This window comes from Corvus cornix, chromosome 2 (genome assembly GCF_000738735.6).
Source record: "Corvus cornix cornix isolate S_Up_H32 chromosome 2, ASM73873v5, whole genome shotgun sequence".
NCBI classification, from domain to species: domain Eukaryota; kingdom Metazoa; phylum Chordata; class Aves; order Passeriformes; family Corvidae; genus Corvus; species Corvus cornix.
Window position 1 is genome coordinate 94,610,521 of NC_046333.1, and position 24,408 is coordinate 94,634,928.

General features: G+C 40.6%; 1 long non-coding RNA gene across 1 annotated transcript; it reads right to left on the minus strand.

Moving 5' to 3' along the window:
* Positions 1-1,002: 1,002 nt before the first annotated feature.
* On the minus strand, positions 1,003-22,801 carry LOC109143840. Its single transcript, XR_005601651.1, has 3 exons — positions 22,745-22,801; positions 19,549-19,653; positions 1,003-1,182 (listed from the first exon to the last, which is right to left on the minus strand). It is a non-coding gene; the product is annotated as an uncharacterized LOC109143840 (long non-coding RNA).
* Between the last annotated feature and the right edge of the window lie 1,607 nt (positions 22,802-24,408).

Genomic DNA, 24,408 nt, shown 5'->3' on the forward strand with positions numbered 1-24,408 from the left:
TGAGCTTCAGTGAAATGAACAGTGAATATATTTAACCAGTTCCAAATTGTCTTGGGCACTTTTAATAGTTTTGACTAAGGTTATGATGCAAATAGTGTAAGAATTATATTAAACAACCTTAAAGTGCATTTGCTCTGTAACTGGAACATGTGGTTGCAATTCCTACTGACATATCCAGCCTAGCTGTAATAATTGTGCAGCCTGATGGAGTTAGAGCCCCAGCTTGACCTAGTGAAACCTGCTGACATGGTCCAAGGTGAGCAGCCACTCTGCTCCTGCCAGTAGCTCATCTAATTAATTTAAAATCTGGCTTTGATATAATTACCCCAAATACAGCTACAGATTAAGATTGCAGAAAGGGGCAAATCTGAAACATGACTCACAAAGTCATGCTACTTTAATGATATTGATAAAAAACCACTTAGAGTTGTCTCAAACTTAAAATTAAAAAAAAAACTAAAAAAAAAAAAAATTAGAGGGATACTGATAGTCCAAGGCTAACTATATGAAGATTGAATTCAAAAGAACAGGAGACTTGGAAAGACAGGACAGCAGGCAGGCTACCTTATGTTTTCAGATACTTTTAGCCTTGATTTTTTAAAATGTTTCTTCAAAGCATTATCTTTTGTAAGAAAACACTTTCTTATTTGGTTACTCTTCTTTCCTGAGACTTCAGGGCTTGTTGCTGTTTCATCAATAAAATAGAAAGAGACCAAGGAAACACAGATTTTACCAAACTAAAATGAATATGCAAATTCTTTTTTCTCATAGATACATACTGTTATGGAAACATGATGTTATTAAAATCATTTTCTATTTTCCCACCTCTTATTTTTAATCTGTCTCATATGGTCTTAAAATTTTTTTGCCTAGAAAACTAAACAACTTCTCCTTGAGAAACCTTACCTGATCAAAATTAAAGCTTTCCCAGCCAGCAAGAAGCCCTGTTCTGTTCTGACCGCATTTGTGTTCATTTTTACAGCACATGGGTTTTACCTGCTGCATGCTGTAGTGCAGTGAACATGAGTCCATGCCAACTCCTGAAGCTCTGGCTACTTTCTGCAGAGCATGAATGGCCTTTGAAACCACCACTGGTAAGGCTTCCTGGGATGATTTTGCTGGTTCTGTGTTGAAGGTGTTACTGGTTTAGAGTTGATGCAGAAGACACCTTTAGTGGAAATACTTTGAAGACAAAATAAATAAAAAAGAAAAAGTAGAAAGGAGTCAAACAGGTAATTATTTGTAAAGGAAAAAACTATTGATTTTCCTTTTGATACATAGTCTAAATTATCCCTCAAGAAAAGTAGTAATGCATCTTTAAACAGATTTATTGCTTCTAACTGTAAAAAAGTGGTTTATTTAACTTCCATGCCATTACTGTTTTCGTTTGATACAGAGATAGAACGCAAATGCAGACACAGGAGAGGAAGTTTAATTTGGGAATCAAAAAGATTCAAGGAGATTTGAGGTCCCAGAAGACTCTAGGACTCTTCCACAGTTTTCATTTTTTCTCCCACTTTCCAATTTTCAGGTTCCCAGCTCTCCATCCCTCCTGCCTGTGTGTCCAATGAGAAGACTGCTTTATCCCACACCTACAGGGTCAAGCCTTCCTTGGAAGGCAATGTTTTTGCTGCACAGGTGTCCATCACAAGATGTATACACTGTTCTCTACTCAAAGTTGTCTCATTATACACTCAGATCTGAGGGCAAAGGAAGTCCATCAAAGCAAGTCCAAGATTACACTATAACCATAAAATAACGATTTACTGTTGGGACTTCATACTGATACATTTCTACCAACCTGCTGCTTTTGCAGGTTTGTTTTTTTCCCTGGGATTCCTAATAGTTCATCTGTAAAGGTAGTCCATAAACCAATCTTATGCAAAAGGAAAGTTAAAGGCAAAATTACAGTGTGTTACAATACAAAAAGCCCTGCAAATGGCTGTGATTTTCCAAAGTATAACCAGGTGTCTGGCTGGCTAGCTGGCTGGCTGGATGGATGTATGACAAAAGAAAAACTCTGCACAGTGTCATTGCCAGTGAAGTTTAGACAGACTCTGTTTCTGTCAGGGTCAGATTTACCTGTATTTGCTGAAGGGCAAGATAAAGCAGAATTTTACCCAGAGAAGACACTTCATCATGATTCTGCATTCCCAGCACTGTCTCCTGCCACTTTTTCCTGAGTCTGTTCTCTGGAGTCTAATGACATAGATGCATTCACTCTTCAAGCAGTCTTTGGTGGGAGTACAAACTTGTGTCTCTTTCTTCTATCCAGGACATATGTGCAGAAACTCTGTGGGACTCTGAGCCCCCAAAATCTCAATCTTAGTTTGAGAAGGTAGGCACTACACTCAGGAGTTTTTAGGGGAAATCTGACAGATGCTCAACTCACACAGAATAAATCTGGTCTCCTCTTCTTAGGAACACCAGGAAAATGGCAAGAGTGCTTCACTGGAAATGCTGTCTCTTGTGGTGATATGGAAAGGCTTAAGAGAACTGCTATGACTTTTACCAGTCTCTTGCAAGAGGAACAGCAAATACACATGTAGATAATTCTCTTTGAAATAATGTCTTTGTGCTTGAATGGCAATTGGGCAGGAGGAGAGTGATGCACACAGATTAGGTCACAAATACTTGTTCTGGGAGATTAAATGCACATCACAAAGCGATATTACTGGTATCCTGGTGATATCCCCATGGGATGTAATGCAATGTACAAAACACAATGGCAGTAAGGGACTTAAAGTGTTTGAAGTTTATATAACCAAAATCTGGCTCCAGCCAGTCAGTGTGACGATAATGTGTAAATACATATACATGCATACATGCATGGATGAGCAGCAGTGATGTGCTATTCTATGTCAGCTATTGCACTGGGACCTTTGGACAAGATGGAAGATACAAGCACCAGTACTGCAGCAGAGAAGACAGGAGGAAGATTATTTATTTGCTATTGTAAGGGGCCATGACAACATCACTGTGTAAAACACAGGATGAAATAACAATTCTATGCTCTTATTCTCTCTCATACTCAAGGACCTTCATGCACACTTGCATTCTCTTGACATCTGCAGAGAGCAAAGGGAAAGGCAGAAAAACAATGTGCAGACAGCTATAGAAAATACGGACTTCTTGTTCAAAAAAACTGAAAAAGTTGAATATTCTGTCCCACTGTTTTATTCCCACTAAGTGAGAGAAATATCAGGTGGAGCTTATGATATGGTTTATAATGATTTAGAGTTTTTCTCTTGCACCAACAAAAAAAAAAAGGTACTTCTTTCAAAACAATACTAATCAAAATTGCACACCACCTCACCTTCAAGAAGAAGCAAGAGAAAGGTTAGGCAAAAAACATCTGTGGTTTCCTTTTGGCCTCATGTGATTGCAATGCTTGTGTCCTAGCCATGCCAGTGATTCAGAAAAGGTCAGAATTCAGCCTGTTTCACTTTTCCAAACCATATCAAGCAGTCCTCAGTCACCAAGGAGGGTCTGACCCAGATTTTGTCTCTTTCTTCTTAGCTCTTTGCCTGTACCTTCTGAGCATCTACTTCCCCAGGCCAACTTTCTAAGCCTCATCATCTCCCTCTCCTGTGCCAAAACAATCTTACTGCTTTCAGGTCTTTTACTCCCTTTGATCTCTCCTCTATGGACATATTGCCCTTCTCTTTCTTTTCTCCCAGATCCCCACTTCTCCTTTCCTGTAGATCCTCCAGGTTGATTTCTTCCTTACCCTTCTATTCCCTCAGGTTTTCCCCATATTATAGACTCGAGACCCAACTCTTTACTACAAATTTTTCCCTTAGTAAGAGTGGGGGAGGGAACAGGGAGAAGGTCTGCAGCTTTTCCAAATGTTGTGTTGTTGGGAATACTTCCCTTATTGTGCCTGTCTAAAATTTAGTTTATACAGGTGGCAGAATGAAATGTGCCATCTCATAATTAGTCCCACATGCACTGCAGGCAATTTATCATCAAAACAATCAGTACTCACCATTTGATTCAGTGAATACCAGAGATTATCAGAAAATTGAGCTGAGAGAAAGGAGGAAAATAGGATAGAGCACTTTGACTTTTGTAAATTTTTTTCCTCATTTTTTTTTCTTCTACAAAAATATCATTTTCCCTCTAAAGTAGTGACCAACTCAAATGACTCCATAATGAAAAGATTCACAGAAGAGCTGTTGTCTTGGCCTTTAAAACTTTTCTTTCCTTCTGAATTTGTTGTATTGGACTTTCTTGTTTTGGACTTAATAAACTGCTTCAATAACAGCAATCAGCACAAATGTGCTACTGGTGAGGAGTGTGTTCTTTCTCTTAGATGAGCACTGCTGCTGCTCTTTGTAGTGATGGCGAGACAGATCATTATGTCTCTTTTGTGCAAGAAAATGTGCACAGCAAACTCTGGACACTCATTCCTACACACACACGTATTCAAGTACGTGCACTCTCACACATGGGCATAGCCAGAGGTGTTAAATGCCCCAGGCAAAAAGAGGTGTGGAGACAATTCCCCACAAGATAACTAAGGATTATTACAGTATCATTTACTGCCAGTCCTTTCAATGTAGAAATCCTGTATTTAATGGAAAAACAGGATGCCACCAAGCTCCAAGGAACTGCTGAAATCCACGCATCAGAGTAATCAGGGTACAGAGGAGAAATGTCTGCAGGGAGAGACAGCAGTAGCCCCATGGCCCTGAGTGAGGGCATGTCTGCCTCTACCCTACACCTGGGAAGTGTGGAAATATATTACCCTTTAGAAGGGCTATGCAGGAATGTTCAGTGATATGAGGCTTGCTTGCCCCATGTCATTAAACCATGAACTGGAGGGCTTAGCCCCCAGGGTGGTCACCAGCAGACAGAAGCACACAAGTATTCCCAATGTTTTTGAGGGCTTTTTGCTACACACTAGCTTCAGAAACAAAATAGTGGGAAAACCAAGAAACTTTTTCCTCACAGTCTCTCCCAAGAACTGCTCAGTGTTTCCCCTTCTGTACTTCTACAGCTGCAACTCTTCCCTATCCCAGTCTCTTGCAACCCCTCCTTGTACCAGATACTGCTAAAAAAACTCACAAGCCAGCCTTTAAAAATTTTTCCACCATATGTTACAAACTGATCATTACAGTCTATGAGTCAAACTGAGTTTACTTTTTAAACAAACGATGTGTCAATAAGACGAATGTTCCAGTGTTAACTTCAATTACCATAGACATGCCTGCTGATGAAGAGTGTTTGATCTATTGCTACTTCTTCAGGGCAACTTCCTTTCACAAGAAAGGCTTGTATTGCTGTGTTCTCTCTATCCTCTGCTTCCATTCTATCAATGTTGCTTTTGTTTTAGAGGCTCTTCAGTTAAATTAATATACTGATCAAAAGCAGAGAACTGAGTTCAGGCTGGGCTTAGTAAATCTAGAGTTGCATGGAAGATAAATTGCACAGCTAGAATGCATCCTTTGAGGTGAAGTTTTACAACAGGTAGACAGGTGAAGGTCATGTTATTTTAGCCACAATATAGCATGACCTAAGTGATTGTTTTAAAATAGTGCAGTGGTTTTTTACTGCATTGTCGAACATCAGTCGTGTTATGCACTTACCAGAAGCCAATATGTCCTGCATGTTCTGCTATTTAACATAAAATACCAAATGCAAACAAAACACTTCCTTAGCTTTCTTTGGACAGTGTCATCTGTGATGGTCCCAGATTGAACTTGCTCTATGAAGATCTTGCACCTAAGCACAGGACACAGCAAACACAAAATCGCACAAAAAGGGAGTGCAAAGAAACTTGACTTACTTCCCTTTCATTAAAACACTTCCTTCAGAGTCGACACAAAAAACCAGCAGTCCTTCCTTAGCTCTTAGATGAAACATTCATTGGCTGTATTGTGTGCAGCACACAGCAAAGTGCTATCATCTGCAACTGAGAGTTTACCCCACATCGACAAGACAAATAAACAGTGATCCTTCACAGCTGCTTTAAGACCAGTATTTTTCTCTGTACCCTTGAGCACTGACAAAGGAAACAAACAAGGCACCCAGGAACACACAAGCCTGCACTGCCATTGGGTGTTGGGGGGAGGAAGGCAGTCAGGAAGAGCAGTCAGTCATTACCCCTCCTTGTCCTCACCCCTCTCTCCTTAGTCAAGTAGTCCTGCTACTGCAGACAGCAGAGAGGTCTTAAGCAACATCCATACTCCTCCCAGTCTGAGCAGAGGCTGGACAATCTTCCTTGTGGACACATGTCAGCTCTTGCTTATAAGGCACAGAAATTTTTGTCTCACATGGAAGTTACTCTACCATGTGGCACATGGACAGGCATTTGCAGCTCCTAGGTCAGGGTGGGTCCAAAGGAAGGTCTCTAATTCATGTAATGCACCCTATTTTAGCCAAACAGTAATAAATTGGAAGACATTTGAGAAGAGCCTCATTTTTAACACCTTTGTAACCTCCTTATATCTAGCTGTATAGGCAGCTATATCTAGTTTATTGGCATATATATGCCAAAAAAGGCATAAGAAAAGGAACGAGTGGAGGTCTCCAGCTCTCAGCTGTATCTAACAGACCATGGATGGACCACTGTGGAGGTGGGTGGCTCCCCTGCTGTTTACAAACCAGCACTGGTGGGCTGTTAACACTGGAAGCAACAGTACTTCACCAATGTCATCACTTAACAATATAATATGACAGCATGTATAGAAACGATTAGCATAAATCAACATAATACCCACTTTGCAGCATTAGCATCAAAAACTTTCATCCTCAAGTAGTGGGGGGGACACAATATATGGTGAATTGTAATGATTTTTCTGAAGTGCTCTTACATGGCATAGTATGTTTGCATAGTACAGGCATGGGAGAGTGCACACACACATGTATTTTAAGAATATGCATAATACTGTAAGCTATGACATTTGTTTCTAACAATAACATTCCAATATTTCTGTGATCTTTTCTTAGACTTAAAAAAAGAGACAAATTTGCAGGAGCTGCCACATGGGGGAGGGTGGAATGAAAGGGGTGTGTTTGAAAAGGATGTGTTTGTGTGTGTGTGTGTGTGTATTCATATTGATTTCAAAGCACATCAACATGTCTTTCTGTGTCCAAAGGGTCATCATGCATAGAGTCATGTAAATAGACACTGCTTAAAAAACTAACTTGAGGTCACTCAGACTCCTAGGTTTGAATTACAGGTAAACATATTTCAAAGTGTAAACTTTGGACATAAGGTACAAGGGAGAACAACCTTACATGCCACTTCCATCAATCTTGATAGCGTACTTTCAATTTTCAGTGTAATAATTCAAAAGTCTTGTGGCTTTCTGACAACACTGAGCACTGCCTCTTCCTCATTCTCCGTCCTTCCCTCCAGTGCTTTGTGCACACTCTGATCACTACCCATTTCAAACCCGAATGCTTAATCACATCCAAGTGTATTTTTGAGAGCTCTTCCAAAGTCTTCACTTCAGGCAGCATTTTCCTGAACAAAAGATCTCTTTTTGGGTTAAGATGGCACGCACATTTAGAGATGGCAGGCAAAGTACAAATAAAGGAAAAGTACAGGCTACAACAGAAATCCTTCTCCTGTCCTAAGGGAAAAGTCTATAAATTCTCTAGACTCTACAGCAGGTCAGGATAGTTAAATTTTCCATTCCTTCACTAGCAATGATGATAAGAAAAACCTGAGGAAGATCTTCATGAGTGGTGCTCTAGTCACTCTCAGCTCCACTTCCCTAAGGTGACGCCCTGTTTCCCAGCAGAAAGCTTACCACAGGCCTTGCTCACCACCATATGGCATCATATCTCTGCACTCACCCTTTCAATCATATTAATGCCAATAATGCAACAATCTTTTTCTTTTATAAAGGTCTTAACCTGGCTTGTGCATTAATTTAGTCTGCCAAGTTATTTATGCAGCTATAAAAATGCAGACTAGGCATCCTTACAAGCACAGGCACATCCTATTAATGCTGATCTGAAAGAGCTGTGAGCTCACCGTTACAGGTCCTCGATAGTGCTGGCCCATTACTGAATGTTTTCTAGGGGCCAGAGGTGAACAAGCTGATTCTAAGGGGAATCTATCTGTGTCTTCCAGCTTAACCTAAGGTCCATTCTTTCCCATTGGACAGATTCACTCTTCTTTTGCTGTGTCCAGACAATCTTGTAGTATTTCCAGACTGTTGAAAACAAACAACGCTGATGTATGTCCAAACACTTCTGTTGTGATATTTCCAACCTATTTCAGCAACCATTTCAGTGAGTGTTGGGAATGTGTAGTATTGCTCTGAAATGACACCATATTCACAAGCTTTCCTTGGACATTTTGGCGAAACCTGCTCTGAAAACACTGACAGTTTTGTCCACGTGAAGCCCGGAAGATTAGGCCATATGTGGTACTCTAATAATAGCACCAAAGTAAGGAGTATTATTAAGAAGTAGTTTAATTTTTGAACATATCATGTAACACACTGTGAAAGTAGCACAAGGTCAAGGAAAACATTTATTATTTAATTTGACTTGGAGCCAAACTCGTGGTGCTGTTGAAGACCATACTTCCCACTCTGAATGGAACTTCCTTTATTCAGTCCTTCCAACTTCATCAAAACTTTCCACTCAATCTACCTCTGTCTGTCTCTTTCTTAGCAAATACGTCAGAATCTCTGAGGCTCCTCCCCTCTCATTCCTTATTTCTCTGCCAGATAAACGAGGAACATTCTTTATTCCTCTATAAGCCACATTTTTTTTCCATTTCTTCTCTCAGCTGAATCTTAACAGCTCCAAGAAAGTGAAAGCAGCAGAGATAACAGCAGAACCTCATCTTAGAAATCAATGTCATTGTCATCTGAACTCTTCTTTCCAGACAACATTTCCCTTCCTTTCTTGAACAATAAGATGGTGATTTCACATCAAAGGTAACCATGACAGCATCATGGCAGACATATTTGCTTGGTAGGTGGGTTAAAGCAGTTTTTCAGTACTGTATGCCTATTAACGTTATTATCCACGGACTCAAAAAAATCACTATTTCAGTCATTTAAAAGGTACATGTGAATGCAAGATTTACTAAGTCTGAGTGGATGTGATCAATAATTTAAATATTACTGGACAACAAGTAAAGAAAATGAAAATAACAGCTTGGTTTTAGGATATATATAGCTGTCCTATGAACGTAAATCTATTAAAACATTTCTGCTATATTTTATGGCTCTATATAAATATCAAAATAGGTTTATAAGTTGAAAGGAGAACATGCCAATTCTAAAATCATCACTCACAGCGCTTCAGTTTATGCAGTTAAATTTCCCAGCTAACAGCATTCTGCAGGCAGTTGCTCTCCCGCCCAGGAGGCAAACCACACATCTGCCTTTCCAATACTCATGGTAAAAAAATCAGTCAGGAAATGCAGGCCTAACAGAGCACATTCAAGGACAGTAGGGGTAGGGAGACTCATCACAGCAAGAGTTGCGACACAACCTCTCTTGGGTGGGGTAGGGAGTACTCAGACAAGACAAATCTCTACATAAGGATGTCATTGCATTGGCATCTTTTTCTGCTTCCCTTGGCACTCTGGTCTTCCCTTTCCATGCTTTTACCTGACCAACACCCTCAGGAAAAGAGGCTGTCTCTCTCTCCCCTTTTCTGGATGAAAAGGTCGATATGGAGAAAGGTCACTTTCCATCCTGTACTGAACAGACCATCTATCTCTGGCACCAGAAGTTAGGTTGAGTCCAGTAAGGGCCACATCATAAACCATTATAAAAGCAATGCCTTCATTGGATGTGAAGTGTGCTTAAAATGGAACCTCTTGCGGGAAATTTTATGGGTACCACAACTACTTGGCAATGGGATCCATTTATTGGCCTCCTCTCAACTTCAGCAAACTGGAGCTTCTGTAGCCCCAATGACTGTGTAGGACTCCAAGGTGGTTTGATTAAAGATTTCTGTGAAATGCAGTACGAATTTTTGCAGGCTTCCCCTCAAGGCCAAGAGGAAGCTGGGTCCCATTTTTTTTTCCATAAAATCCAGTTATCATAAAGGCATCAGTGGAAAGGGAAAGGAAAAATTTGACGAGCTTCTTTTCTTTCCTGCCTTTCACTTTGGTTGTATTTTTCTCAGGATTATGGCTCTTGGACAATATGCAAGGCAAGTTTGGCTTAAACTGTACAGCTTTATTTTTACATTATCCAGAATCATTCATTTGGCATCAAGAGGTCTCACTCAGATGACATAGATAAAGTCACAGCAGAATTATATTGGCATAAGTGAACTCAAATTTTATTCAAAAAAATATACACCTCCATCCCAAAAGCTTCTCTAAATCCTAAAGAACAACACCAGAACAAATTATAAGGAATCAAATTTCCTAGAGCCTTTCTTTGACAGCACCTTAGTACTCCATCAGAAAACTTGATGCACCTATTGATCATCTGATGGAACAGGTCATCATCGAGTTTTCCCAGCCACATTCCAAGCGACCTGTTTGAGCTGTGGTGTGGCAAAAAGTCACTGTCTCCTATTAGAGTCTGTTCTTGGGTGGGTCCTTGCATCTTCTTGGGTGGAACCTTTTCACCCAACAGGACAAAATATCTCTAGCTCCAGTGGGTACGTTCTGGCACAGTGGTGAATTAAGGTATTAGAACTCTGTTAGGAGGGTGGTGCAGGTGAGCTGATCTGGGTGGGAATCAGGTCGTCTCTTAGGGGCTATTGTGTAGCTGATGAAGGCAACCCCAACTCATTTTGCACTAGATCATATGGCCAAATACTGTAGCCATGACAGGGAAAACTCCTGAGCAGCTCTTCCCCAAACCAAGTCTAAGAGAAAGAGCAACAAACAAAAGACAGGCAGCAGTTTCCCTCAGACTCTGTAAGACAAATATTTCTACTGATAGTTCCTTTGCAGCCTACTTTGTCATGTCTTTTCTCTTTTAAATTTATTTATTTATTAGCATTTTCAGTACTCCTTCTGCACCAGAACTTTATTTAAGGCTGTTGGCTGGGAGCCCCTGGGAGGGTTCCCAGTCCCCTGGGTGGATTCCCGGTCCCGGTACACCACAGTATTATGAGTGTGACCTCCTGCCTTGCCAGGACTTTAAAGGGCCCATCTGCCCTGTTACCATCAATCATATTGGATATTTGTAATTCAGCCCCTCCAAATTACCCAGGTTGTAATTCCCAGTCCTAAACAGTGTCCAAAGCTATTCTGTGCTATTCTTTTTGCATAGAAAGAAAAATATCTAATTTAAAGCTGAAGTTTCCCCCTCATAACATTTATGCATAGACTGTGTTACTGCTATTATATTCTGAAAAACAGTTATTTCACAAAAAAAAAAAATCCTTTTCATAAGTGCTTTGCTCCCTACATATCTTTCTTTTCCTTTTATGTTGCATATACCAACAGGGGCCAACTTTATTTCAGTATTGACTTGGATTTTGATGAATATGCTTCTATTTCATTTATTCTTTATTTGTGCAAAAGCTAGGCAGTATTTTTACATTGTTTTCCACTTCCTTTTTGATTAAACTGTTATATTTGATTTTCCAGAAATAAAGAAGCAAAGAGATAGAGAGAGTGAGAAAAATACATCATCCTTGATTCTCTCCTGACTCACAGCTCTCTAAGCTCTGACCCAAAAGCCCACCTTAACTCACTGGAAATAAGTGCCCAAAGGGAGCCATCAAGAGAGGAAGTTCTTCAGGAAGTGACTACCCAAAGTACTAACCACAGGAGAATAAGGCCTTTTCCACGTAAAATTAACTGAGCTGCTCAAACAAAAACACTATACCGACTATAAACTTACTATAATAATAATAATAGATGACCCAAGTCAGGCCTTTTAAACTAAATTGCTATAATCAGTATCAAAGATCAAAGATCAAAGGCCTCTAAAACTTCAGTGCCATTAGTTAGCATGTCAGAGAAAACCCAGTCTGTACAAATTCAGTGGATAGGCTGTATATCTCTTTTTCCTCTGCATGTAACTTTCCAAAGCTCTCTTTCTTGGGGTTGGGGGTATCCCCATTCTTTGTTCCAGCTTAGGCAAAGAGTTTTCTGAGCAAAAAATATTGCCATCTACAATACATAGAGTATATATATATAAAACTTCCCTTTTTGCTGTGTGCCCACAACAGGATTTGGCAGTAAACTAAGACCAAGACAACAGTTTCTTCACTAAATCAGCCAGCAATGGAAGCACAGTTTCACCAGTGCCACTTGTTAAGAGAAGGAAATTTACTGTTGCTTCTTTGAGCACTCCCATGGGACATGACTAAAACATCCTGGGGAGAAGGAAGCAGAAAACATCACAATAAAAAAGACCATCCAATGTAACCCTGAATAGTGAACCTGATGCTACAACCCTCATCCACTTCCATTCATTCTTCCCTGTTCCCTTTCCCTCATTCTTCCATTCCCTTTCAAAGCCTGTCCAATCTATAGCCAGGGTGGGTAGCCCTTACCTTGCAGTGTGTGGTGACTGCTTTGGCAGATCACCAGTTCCCAAGCTGCTGACTGTCTGTTAAGAACCCCAACAACAACAGCAAGAGGAACATTAATCCTCACAGAATGACCAGAGGAACAGAAAAAGCAGACAGTGAACCTTTTTTTCTTTCTAAACCAGAAAGCTTCAGGCCAGATGAACTGCACCACAGGCCATCCTTGTGGTCTTTGGGCAAAGGAATGACAGGCACTAGAGAAGTAGATCCTGCCTGCTGTTAACTACTGCAGCTCACTGCTCCATTTGCCTTCATCTGTCCAAGAAGGCACCTCATTACCATTTTAGCTGCTGAAGAGGCAGGGGAGCAGTTACTTATTTGTGCAGTGGCTGTTCCCAACTGCAGCCCCCAATATGAGACAAAACACGCAGCTTACTTCACATGCAGTGGCAGCTGAGGTCTGGCTGTGGGCTCCTCACAGCTGCACAGGAGCTTCCCTGCTCCCCTCCAGGGAGAGGAGCAGGCAGGCTGGGGTGTCAGGAGCTAGGCTGAGCACAGTCCAAGGAGCCCTGCTGAGAAGATGAGCAGGCAGCACGAGCCTTGCCCCGAGGAGCATAGTCTAGCTCTGCGAGTTACAGCAAAGAGCAGAAATCATGGCTAAGCACAAGGTAGCGCGTTCCTGAAAGCCCCTGAGCAGATCAGTGACCAGGAAGAGAGCCCAGTCTACCCCAACAACACTCCTTGCAATGTCATCCTTCATCCTTTTTAAGCTCACTCTGCCCTTCTCAAGACCCAGAAGTGGCATTTGTGCTTTGGATGAGCCTGTGAAAGACCTCCAGGCTGTCAACTATCAGCTGCCATCAGTTGTGCTTCCTTTCCTTCAGGTCTCTTGCATCCCGCTGTATGCCAGGGCCACCAGCCCGCTCACCTGGCAAACAAACAGCCTAGCTGCCTGCTGGTGGGACAACCTGCCACTCAGCTGGAAAAGGTACCATGACCTTATCTTGGAAACCAGTGACCAAAGTATTTATTTGCTCAGTAAAGGAGTGGTAGACAAAAGTCGCCAGTGAAGAAGTTAGTGGAGAAGGCTAAGCATTCCCTGTGCTCTGGTGTGTTCTGTACCAAATTTTCACTTCCCAGCCCCTGATAGATAGTTCACATGTAAATAGTTGTTTACAGACATACATGCACCACTCAGATGCTCCTTCTATGGAATCAGCAAGCAGAGCAACTGTGGGCATTAACAGTGCTGCTGCTGCAGTACCTGAACAGGCTCGATCAGGGCTCACCTCCTTGTCACAGGAAGTGATTTTGGTTCAAGAATGTGGAAATAACTGAAATATGTATTTCCAAGGCTACTATAGCCACAGAGAAGGTTTCTTTGAGATTGTGACTGACCGCCCAGGCAGTCAAAGCTAACATATACTTGAATAGTGATTTGTAGAAATCTGATTTCACCCTTAGGTTAATAGCAAGATCTAAGACTTACCACGAGGAACACAAAGCATTTGCAACCTGTCTGCTAAGCCTACAAGAAAACTGAAGTCAGCTATCCAGCCACTATGCAAAGCTTCCTAAAAGGCAGTGACATACATTTAGCAACCATCCAAAAATCAGAACATCAAAAGAAAACATTTTTGCACTAGTTTTCCTTGCTATTGCCAGCCTATGTCCCTGTGAAGGGAGTAGTGTTTACGGGACCAGTGTTTGGAAAAGTAAGCTTGAATAGCAGTGTCAAAGGGTAATTGGCACAAAAGAGATCCCTACATTTGGAACAAGAGGAAATAAGTTTTCCTAAGCACATTGGGACCACAGAGGGCTTGTTGTTGATAGACCCACAAGTAGTAATATTACCAGGTTCATGCCAAGGGTCATAGCATGCAGTGAGACAACAGTTCCTTAGAGCAATGAGAGCAGGGTCATGACTCCTGTGTGCAACTGATTGATCCTCAGAGCTCAGATCTGTGAGACGCATGGGGGAAAAAATGTGCAATTTACAGCACTCATTTACACTTGGCTTTGAAACGTTTTTATTGAGGCAATGATCACCTTGAATTTTTGCTTTTCACTTACTGCCTGCAGGTCAGTGGAAGGATTTGAAACAATACATAACCATGGGATTTTATCAGCAGAATACATTAGTGCACTACTTATATGCCAGGTAAAGTTTTGCAGCTGTTAGCTTTTCTTCTCAAGGGCTCATATCTGGAGACTGGCCTCTAATTTCCATTTAGCAGAACAGAAGCTTGAAGCCTTGAGAAATGACAGTGAAACTGTGCAACCACCCCAAGGACTCAATTCTTAGTTTATGTTCATTAAGACCACAAGTACAAAAGTGCATTGAAGTCACATTTCCTCTTTATTGATCTTGAACCTCAACTTTTGGAATGGACCTGAGGAATATTTAGGACAACCTGAGAGCAAATGAGGTTTAAGGTGTTCTAAATTATGCGTCTGGTATAGAATACTGGAGTGCCCTGCACTGCTCTTGTAACCCCGACCCTCAGCACAAACTGCCTCCTTTCCTTGGTAGCCTCCTGCCTGTTTGCCACCTGAGGGAACTTTTTTATGGGAGGCATACTCAGTTGCTTCTTTAACGGGTCATTTATATTTCTGATGACAGTGGAAAATTTAAGACTCAAGCTTTAAGAAGGAGCCCATGGCTCCAACACATTAAATAAGCCTGCTGTGCTTGCTGCAAACATCTGGGAAGCTCAGCAGAAGTCATTCTGGATCTTGTGAGAGTTTTCAGTCACTTCAAGCTGTTCTGTGTAATGTCCCAGGTACATTCCCTTGGGCTCCTGACCAGGACTTTACAACAAGAAGAAACTTAGTAAATTTTGAATAAGCCCAGAGATACGGCCTTGGGAGTTTGGCCAGTGCTAAATGAATACAGAAATCAATAAAGCCTATAGCTACATTTCCTACCAGTACTTGGATTCAAGGAACTCCCTGTAGAACTGCACACAGACTGGATTGCTATGATCAGTACTGGAAGGGGATATAATGCAACACTATTAATGCAACTGGTCCCATTGAACTCAACAGAAATTCTGCCATTTTCTTCATTCAACCTAGGATTTCACCTAATGTGTCTTTTCCAACTCTAATATCTGTGATCCTGAGCACATTACTAAATTGCCAATGGGATCTGCCAACCATTACAGTCTGTGATTTGTCAAGTACTCTATTTGTATTCACTACATCTCTGTCATGTAAAGGATTCCAGTAATAACCTATTAAAGACATTTAACGTTACCAATTTAAAACTGAAAAACACAAACTACTGAGGTGGTGAAGTTGCCAGAAGAGACATCAGGGCCTGTGTTAGAATATCTGATTCAACAACTCCAATATGTGCAAAGCCTGCAGATTGGATAATTATAGCTCCATCAGTGAGTAGTGTATTTATTAGACCCAAATTTGGTTATCAGAAGTGTTTACAGAGAGATTGCCATGGTATAAAGGGCTGGCAAATGTGGACAAATAAGGGTGGCTTATTAAAGCTCAGTTTTTGTGAGAGGTGCACTCATTTTCAATGCAGTTACTGTCCTGAGCAATTTGGTCCAGTAACATACACAGCAATTAAGGAGGACTCTGTTATACCTGTTATTTAGCAAAGCTCAAAATCCCAGCTCAACACTTAATCAGATAGAAATATTGTTTTCTTATAGTATCACAGAAGCAAGCCTTGACAAAAAAAGGAGGGTATCAAATGCCTCTTATCCTTGCTTAGTCATTAATGGTGAAAAAAATACAGATAGCTACATGCTTAGTCTAGTTTGGGATCAATTTGTATACACACAGAGAAACAAGTTACAGATGTTTAAAAAGTTATGACAAATGAGAAAACAGCCACACACACTAGAAGTGGCTGCAACAAATTGCCTTTCAGTTACAGGTCTGTGGTGCAACAGTTGACATATATGGAGTGAAAGTTAAGGAAAGGGTGGTAGTCCCACGAGGGTATGGGTTGAGTGGGACCATGAGGGACCATGCAGCAAATAATTGTTAAACAAAGGTGTTGCGAGAATCCTCGATAGACAAGTATTCAAAAGCCAAGGAACGATCAGCCCTGTAAGTCAAAATGCAGAAGTAGTCAAAGCAATGACAATTTTCTGAAAACTTGAAATTACTGAAGTTTACTATCTTTTACAGTTCTTGCAGATTCGTGCTCTCTCAGCTGCTCCTTAAAAGAGTCTGTACCCTTCACTAGCTTTATTGCCGTTCTGGTGAAGGGTCTAGAGAGTTAGTCTTATGAGGAGCAGCTGAAGGAGCTGGAGTTGTTTAACCTGCAGAAAAGGAGGGACTTATTACTCTCTACAACTACTTGAAAGGAGGATATGGCGAGATGGGGGTCTGTTTCTTCTGCCAGGCAACCAGTGACAGGATGAGAGATAGGCTCAAGCTGCCCCAGGGAAGATTCAGGCTGGACATCAGGAAGAAGCTCTTCGTGAAAAGGGCTGTTAAGCATTGGAACAGACTGCTCAGGGAGGTGGTGGAGTCACCATCCCTGGAAGTGTTCAAGAAATGACTGGACATGGCACAGAGTGCTGTCAATGTGGTGATCAATCAAAGGTTGAACTTGATAATCTTGGAGGTCTTTTCCAACCTAAATGATTCTGTGATTCTGTAATATGCAGGAAGCTCCACTGGGTGTTTTGGTTCAGACTATCTGGTTGGTGCAATCCCAGCAAAAGGTTTCTTCTATTTGGTTCTCAGTGTCTTTCATTCTCAGTTGAGATCAAGCAGCCCTGCATATGCAACATGATTGTTCATGAACAGTTCTGACAATAAATTTTTCTTTTATTTTTTTGGTTAGATATTTTTAATTCTTAGTAAGTTGTAAGGCGAAGTCAAGCATTGCTTTGTGTCACATTTAGTATCTGGTGTGACTCAAAATGTTCATTTACTTTGGGAGCTTTTCCTGTATATATTTTCCTTTTTTTTTTTTATTTTTTAACTAAAGTACATTTTTAGAGAAAAGCATCCACTTAAGCAATATTGAGACACTTAAATTTGGTCAGGGATCAGAAGACTCCAGGGGTATCTTCCGTCTATTATTTTGCAATTCAAAATGTCACAAAAATCTTTCAAAAGTCATTCAAACCAATTTTTTGAACTGATAGAAATACATCATTTTTTCCTGTTTAAATCTATACTTTTCAGGATGAAAAATTGACTACAAATTTTCATCCAGATCTAACTTTTTCTTCAAATATATTCATAGAACAACACTTTTGATTTTACCCCTTCAGAAAATAACCTGTTTGCAAGTCAATTTATCAAAATTACCTTTCTAATGCATAAAATAATAATGTATTTCAGACAGTGCTCCTGCACCATTTTAAAAGTAGAAGAATTAGGAAGAAGAGAAAAGAAAGAAAAGACAAAAATATATTTTAGAGCTTTTTAAAATCTTTAGAACAATATTCTTCTGCATGAGTCTGTTTTCATCACTAAAGTAATCTGGTTTTTCTTTCTATGGGACTTAGAAGTTCAGATAAGCTTCAAGAGTAGCTTATGTCATTTGTGTAACTATATAAACCTTGTTTAATAAAGTGCAAAAGACATAATAAAACTTGTAACACAATAATATATAACTGCTAAACATTTAAAAATTATTTATTCCCTTCAAGAAGAGAAAAAAGCCTAGCTATATTTACTGTATCTTACCTCTCAATAGAGCTTTCTCTGATTTTACTGATACATTTTTGGAATTCAGAAAACATTCTCTTACCTAAAATGTTGACATGTTTCATTCAATAAAAACAGATCTATTTGGAATATTTTATGAGTCAGAAAAGCCAACACAGATTCTTTTGTTTATTTAATTATTTAATGTTTGGATGGTGCTTTGCAAGCATAATACACACTTATTTTTAGCACTACTTGTGCATACAGCATTATCAGCAAGATATGAATAAAAAGCTCTCAGCTTTGCAAGCAATTTTCTTGATTAATTTCTTTGTATAAAGCAGCAGAGGGAGCTCATACATTATTTTTGGTGTGTCACACACAAAAAAATGATAAATTACACGTGCACACACATGTGCACACGCACGCGTGCGGGTGACACGGTCCCGCGCATGTATGTGCACATGCACTCAGCTCTGGGACGAGCTGCACAGCTACAGTGGCTGTGCCTGCACTTGTCACACAGACCAATAGGAGCAGATGTGCTCAGCGAAAGAGCTGGGAGTGAGCACTCCTCAGCCATGGCACACGTCCTTCAGGGCACTCTTTCTGGACTAGTGAACCCTGGTCCCATCAGATGAGACACCCATGTGTGCCTTGGGCATGTTCAGGGAGCTCCCAGAGTGCTTTTTCCACATGGGTTTTACCCAAGAGGAAGCCAGCTCCTGTGTTCTGACCTTGCTCCTGGATGCAAACCAAAGCTCAGCTGGTAGGGGTAATCTGGAGGTATCATCAACAGCACACACTTGATCCAGAGCAAGTCACCAGCACCAGAGCTGGGTTAGAAACTTCTAGGTACCCACCTGAGCCAATCTTCAGGTGTGTAGGAATTTAGATGGATGATATCAATTTAGGCAATTGCATTCTGCTGGAGTGACATGTTAGGTGCCTACGTGCTTTTCTGAATTTTCTCCTCAATCCGTATAATTTTTGCAGGAAATGTTTCACGATAGAGGTACACTGAGAAAGAAGTGCTGAAGCCACATAAAGGAGTGGACAAACTTCCTGAACTTCTTGGTTTTGTCTGATTGAATGAGTTCTTGGGAACATATGCCCTCAACTGGCCCCCTGAAATCTGTAAATCTGAGGTGTAAGGAAGGCTTACCATAGTTACTGAGAAGACCCTAGCACTCCCTGAACAGCAGAAGTATAATTGTTATTTCCTTTAAGGATATATAGACTATATCCTCTTCTACATGCTGGGCCAGCTAGCACCTTGGGAGCATAATTTGGCTTCCCTAGGCACTCCTGTGAAAGTCTAGGAGGAAGCAATGGGCAGTGGATAACACAGGGACTGCGCTTTGGTGGAGGGCAAAGCTGGAAGAAAACAGTTGGTGCAATGGACTGTCCCATATCCCACCATATAGACATCAGCACCGTTGAGGCCAAAGACTGAAAACAATGGGAAAACTGGGCTGCCAATACCTTTTATTTCCAGGATGGGCAGAAGTCCTGGGAACTTTGGACTACAGCTTGCTGGTTTTGCCTCCAGATTTGGACTGAGCAGATGTGAAGATGACAACAGTGGGACTGAAAAAAACAGGAAAAAACAGATTAGAAAATGAGACAAATGTGAAGACAGGTGAAAATTGGGGACTAGTCTCTGTTTCTAGGAGGTCTCTCAAGGCATCAGGGGGATGGGGCACAAGATTGGGAGAGCAGACAAAAATGGCACAAATGCTTTGTGATTTAAAAAAAACTTATCCTTTCAGGGTGGGGCTTAGGGTTAAAGGAATAGATTTGGGGAGAATTACTTGTCATACCTAAACCAGCTGACCAAACTGGTAATAAAAAGCCCATAAACCATCACTGTGAGAGAGGAAAAGCCACATTGTTTTTATTTGTCTGTAGAGCAATATGTGTCACTGTATAAATAGTAACTAATAATAATAACATGTGCTGCAGCACTTCTGTGATATTTTTCAATAATTACTGTTGTTGTAAAGGAGTTTAGTATGAAGTAAAACATCTCTATGAGGGAAAAAATTGCTACCTCTTTCCCCCTGATATTTGTGTAACTGAATTAAAAATACACAGATACATCGAGTCAAAAAAACATTATTCCTAGTTCAAGGAACTCAAGCTGAACACCTTGAAAAATCTCTTAGCTACATTGTTCTCTCATATGTTATGAGGATTTTTATTTCCTTTTAACAGCAGTAAATCGTCAAATGAAAGAGGCTTATATTGCACATACCATAGCGAGACGTGCTCATGATGTAATGTCAGAATGAACTATTTTTTAACCTAATATACAACAATTTAGCAGCATTAGAAGAACATAAAACAGATAAAAGTATAGCTTTTACAGCCATTCATCAATGGCCTTTTTTTTTTGAAGAGTGCAGATACCTCCTCAGGCTAAGCATACATCTCTCTATTTCACATAAATACACAAAGTGACAGGGCTTCCAGTCAAAATAAACATTTGCTCAGTGTATACCTGATTTCCACCCATTTCATTCAACAGGAAAGATATTGAGGTTAACAAACACACTAATCTCTCATCTGCTCTAGGGATGAGGATGTGCTGTATCCAACAACTTGTGATTGAGTGTGTTCACAGTTTGCTGCTCCCATGGATGTCCACGCCTTTGCATTGGTATTATTTAAAAGGCAAACAAAAGAACAAGCCTTGAGGTGGATCCAATCAAAATTACTTTCAGATTTTAGAAAATAAGAATGGTTCAAGGGAGAGAGGACAATGTCTCAGGTTTGGTAACGGTGCAAGTAGTGAGGAAGACTGCTGAAGAAAGCATCATTTGGATGAAAATGCAACACAAGTAAGTGAGGTAACAGTATCATTGCTCACTGAAAAAAACAAGCAACCAACAAAAAAACAAAAAAAACCAAAAAAAAACCACCAAAAAAACAAAACAAAACCCTCATATAATACAGAACAACTCAAAACACCTATAATTCAGGGCTAAAAACTTCCAAAAGTCTGAGGCACCCAAATCTCATGAAATCTGAGGAAATCTGAGGAAAACTGTGTTACCTACACCAGAAAGTAATTTTTTGCATTTGTGGCTCTGGCTGTATTGCCTTGAACCCTCTATGGACGGAAAGAGGATCCTGCTGCCATCGTCTGTCTCTCCAGCAGTTTGGTAGCTGAAGGAGAACAGGAGCTGGGCACAGGCCTCTTACCTCCTAGAGCAGGGCTACACTGAGCATCACTGCACCATCACCATCAGGGCTGGCTCCCTTGCCAAACAGAGAATGAAAGGATGTAGTAGGTCCCCTCTGAGTCCCATACATGGCTTGCTAAACCTGTATTGTGATGCTTTGTCAGGTAAAATACAGCATTTGGACATATTGTTTGATGATCTCAAACTAGGATTTCACATCACTCTATCGAAGAAAATGTTGATTGAGTTATTTTAACAGTCATGGTATTAGTTAAACCTGATTAACAGATTATTTTCCACTGACATCACTTCTTTATTCTATTTACAAGCTAAATAGCCCAGACACTCAATTGATAAATGCTCATTTCCCTCCATCTTAATTAACTAAATATTCTTTTACTTAAACAATTCCTCATTTTTCCATAGACACAGTAATAGATCCATTAGCAGGGTCTATCTGATACCAGGGATCTTTTATTTATGAGGACAAGTCCAAATGGTTACTATTTTTTAATGTTTTTATTTTCCTTGATACTGTACACCGTGTAATGGCTTTGGTCCAAACAGTAATCACACAATGGGTGCCGTTTCTTCTTTCTTGACCTATCACACTCCACATGATTTAATCCATTGTTTTGGATGTTGCCAATGATTTATTGTATGAAAAATGTAAATGATCTGGATGGCAGATGTTTTATATTTTCTGACCATTCATTTTCAGTGGGAATGTAATTAAAATTTATGAAGTGTATCTGCTGAATTGCATTGGCAATTGATGATCTCCTCCAGTGCTGTCTGTCTGGAGATGATGAGTGATTGTGGACAGTGAGATGTGTTGACAAGGGCAGAAACAGACGTGATGTTACTGTCATGAGTGAGGCTACCTGCAAAAAGGCTGCTGGTTTTTTTCTCCCTTTTTTTCCCACAGGAAGAAGGTGGCAACCAGAGCTGTCTTTCTTCTTGCAAGACAGAGTACAAAGCCTCTGCACACTCCTGAAAGCTGTCACTCTTCACGAGTGCAATCTCTGTCTCTCTCAGCAATCGGCATCTGGAATCCACAATATCAGTTATAACAACCCATGTCAAGGATATTAATTAAATTCCTGATGGCCACCCAGAGAAGCTAATTTTGTGTAAATTTCACAACATCCTAACTCATAAGGCAGCCCACTTAACCTCTTCAGCGTTGATATCCTTCCTGCAGGAGAGAAGTGAAGAAGAGAGCTGTTTACTGAGGGAGCATGGAAAGGAAGAAGAGGCAAAGGAGGAGGTACTTGGTCTGGCACAGTTCAAAATACAAACGGGTCAGAACTGGATCTGCTGGATTCAGATATCCCTCAACAGAATGGGAAGCGGTTTTTTGAGAACTGAGATCCCAGATAGCACTTTGCATAGAGCCCTTATGAATCTGAGTGGATCTCCTCACCTCAGCCCCCTCAGGCTCCACGAGCAAGAAGGCAGCTCTCTTTTTAACCCCAGTGAAGTATACTTACTGGACTTTGAATTTCCCCTGCTCTTGACATAGCACGCCTCTTACGTTTCTGAGTGCTGTGGAGGACAGAATATGTAATTACTATCATCCTACCATACAGTTACCTCTACAATAAATGTACAGACAGCCTAGATTAACATGTAGTGAATCATGTAAGTGCTATGGGACCAACAATTGGAACTGGGGAATTTCTGACACCCATCTTTATCATCAGGGATTTTGATAATTTGAATATTTAAAGTGTTTTCTTAATTCACAAACCTCATTTAGGATATCTACCATTAGGCACTAATAAAAATGCCTTCACTCTGAAGTCATGTGGCCACCTCATTACCAGAGGCTGGTAGATGAGGATTTTATTCCAAAAGCAAGCCCCAAAGGTAGTTTGTCACAAATGCCCCAGTCCCACTGCTGTTGCTGACACCGCTTCCAATATATTCTGTCATTATGGGTGGGGTTCAAATGAAGGTGATTGTAGCTGTCAGTTCATGAGCTCTGCTTGTGCTGAAGTCAGTAGGCAGTTTGCTATTCATTTCAAAAGTAAGCATTACAAGCTCAAGAACTAATCCAAGCTTCAGGCCTGGTAGTGATTGTGGCATTTGACAATGTATGATTCAAAACAGACAAGGGATTGAAATGGCAGGTGCAGCAGATGGTCAAGATCCCATTACACAAACCTTGTTTTTTTTAGATGTGTGCTCCCAGCTCTGCAGCTTCTGTGTGTCTCTGGCCTGTGATGGGCAACTGTGGCAGGAGAGGAGAAGGAATGAGGTAGGACTAGGTTCATGAAGTCTGGTTGGGCAGATTTTGGAAAAACCCAAGGAGATACTCTCAGCAGACCTCATACCACAAAATGCTTAGTAAATATTGCAGAACTCTGGAAGCCAACAAGGTTAAATTTGTCTTTTGGCTTCACTGCTGTCTTGTTGGGTGCCTCAGTTTACCTGTCTGCACTTTTAGGTAACAAGCCTTACCTGGCTTTGTATGCCAAAACTTAATTCATTAATACTGATGTCAAAGAGGACATTCAGCACCTCACAGGAGGCCCAGCGCACCTGCATTAGTTAGCCATAAATCATGGGAAACAACACTTTGAAGTGTCAGGGAGATTTAATGTGGGATACAGAACAGAAGGGGAATGTGATGAACTGAGCCCCAAGCCCCAAATAAGGAATTTAAAATGCACCTTACCCTTAAAAGTGTCAGCAAATGAAGAAAAAGAAGAGTGGGGAAGCCCCAAAGGCAGCAATTTTGAATGCTTTAGTTTTCTCTATTGACTTTAATTAAGCTCACCCAGGATTGCAGGCCTGTCACTTGGGGAACCTTTCCGTAAAGAAAAAAGGAGTTTGCTCCCCAGGTGGGTTTTCCCAAGTTTCTCAGGCTCTTACCACAATATATGCCTGGCATCCATGACAGGGTCGTCAAAAATAATAGCTAAGGAACTCACTGTCTGTCATTCCAAAATAATTATGTATGGGGCTTTACTTGCACTTGAGATGGGTTACATCTTTCATTGAGAAAACTCATGTAGACTAAAAAATATATTTATATGTATGCATGTAATATATGAAGGTTGAAGAGATTAACAGTCAAATAAAGAATATGTCTGTATACATGCATGTGAAACGTTGAGAACGAGGGTGGAAAGCACTATCAGTCCAAGAT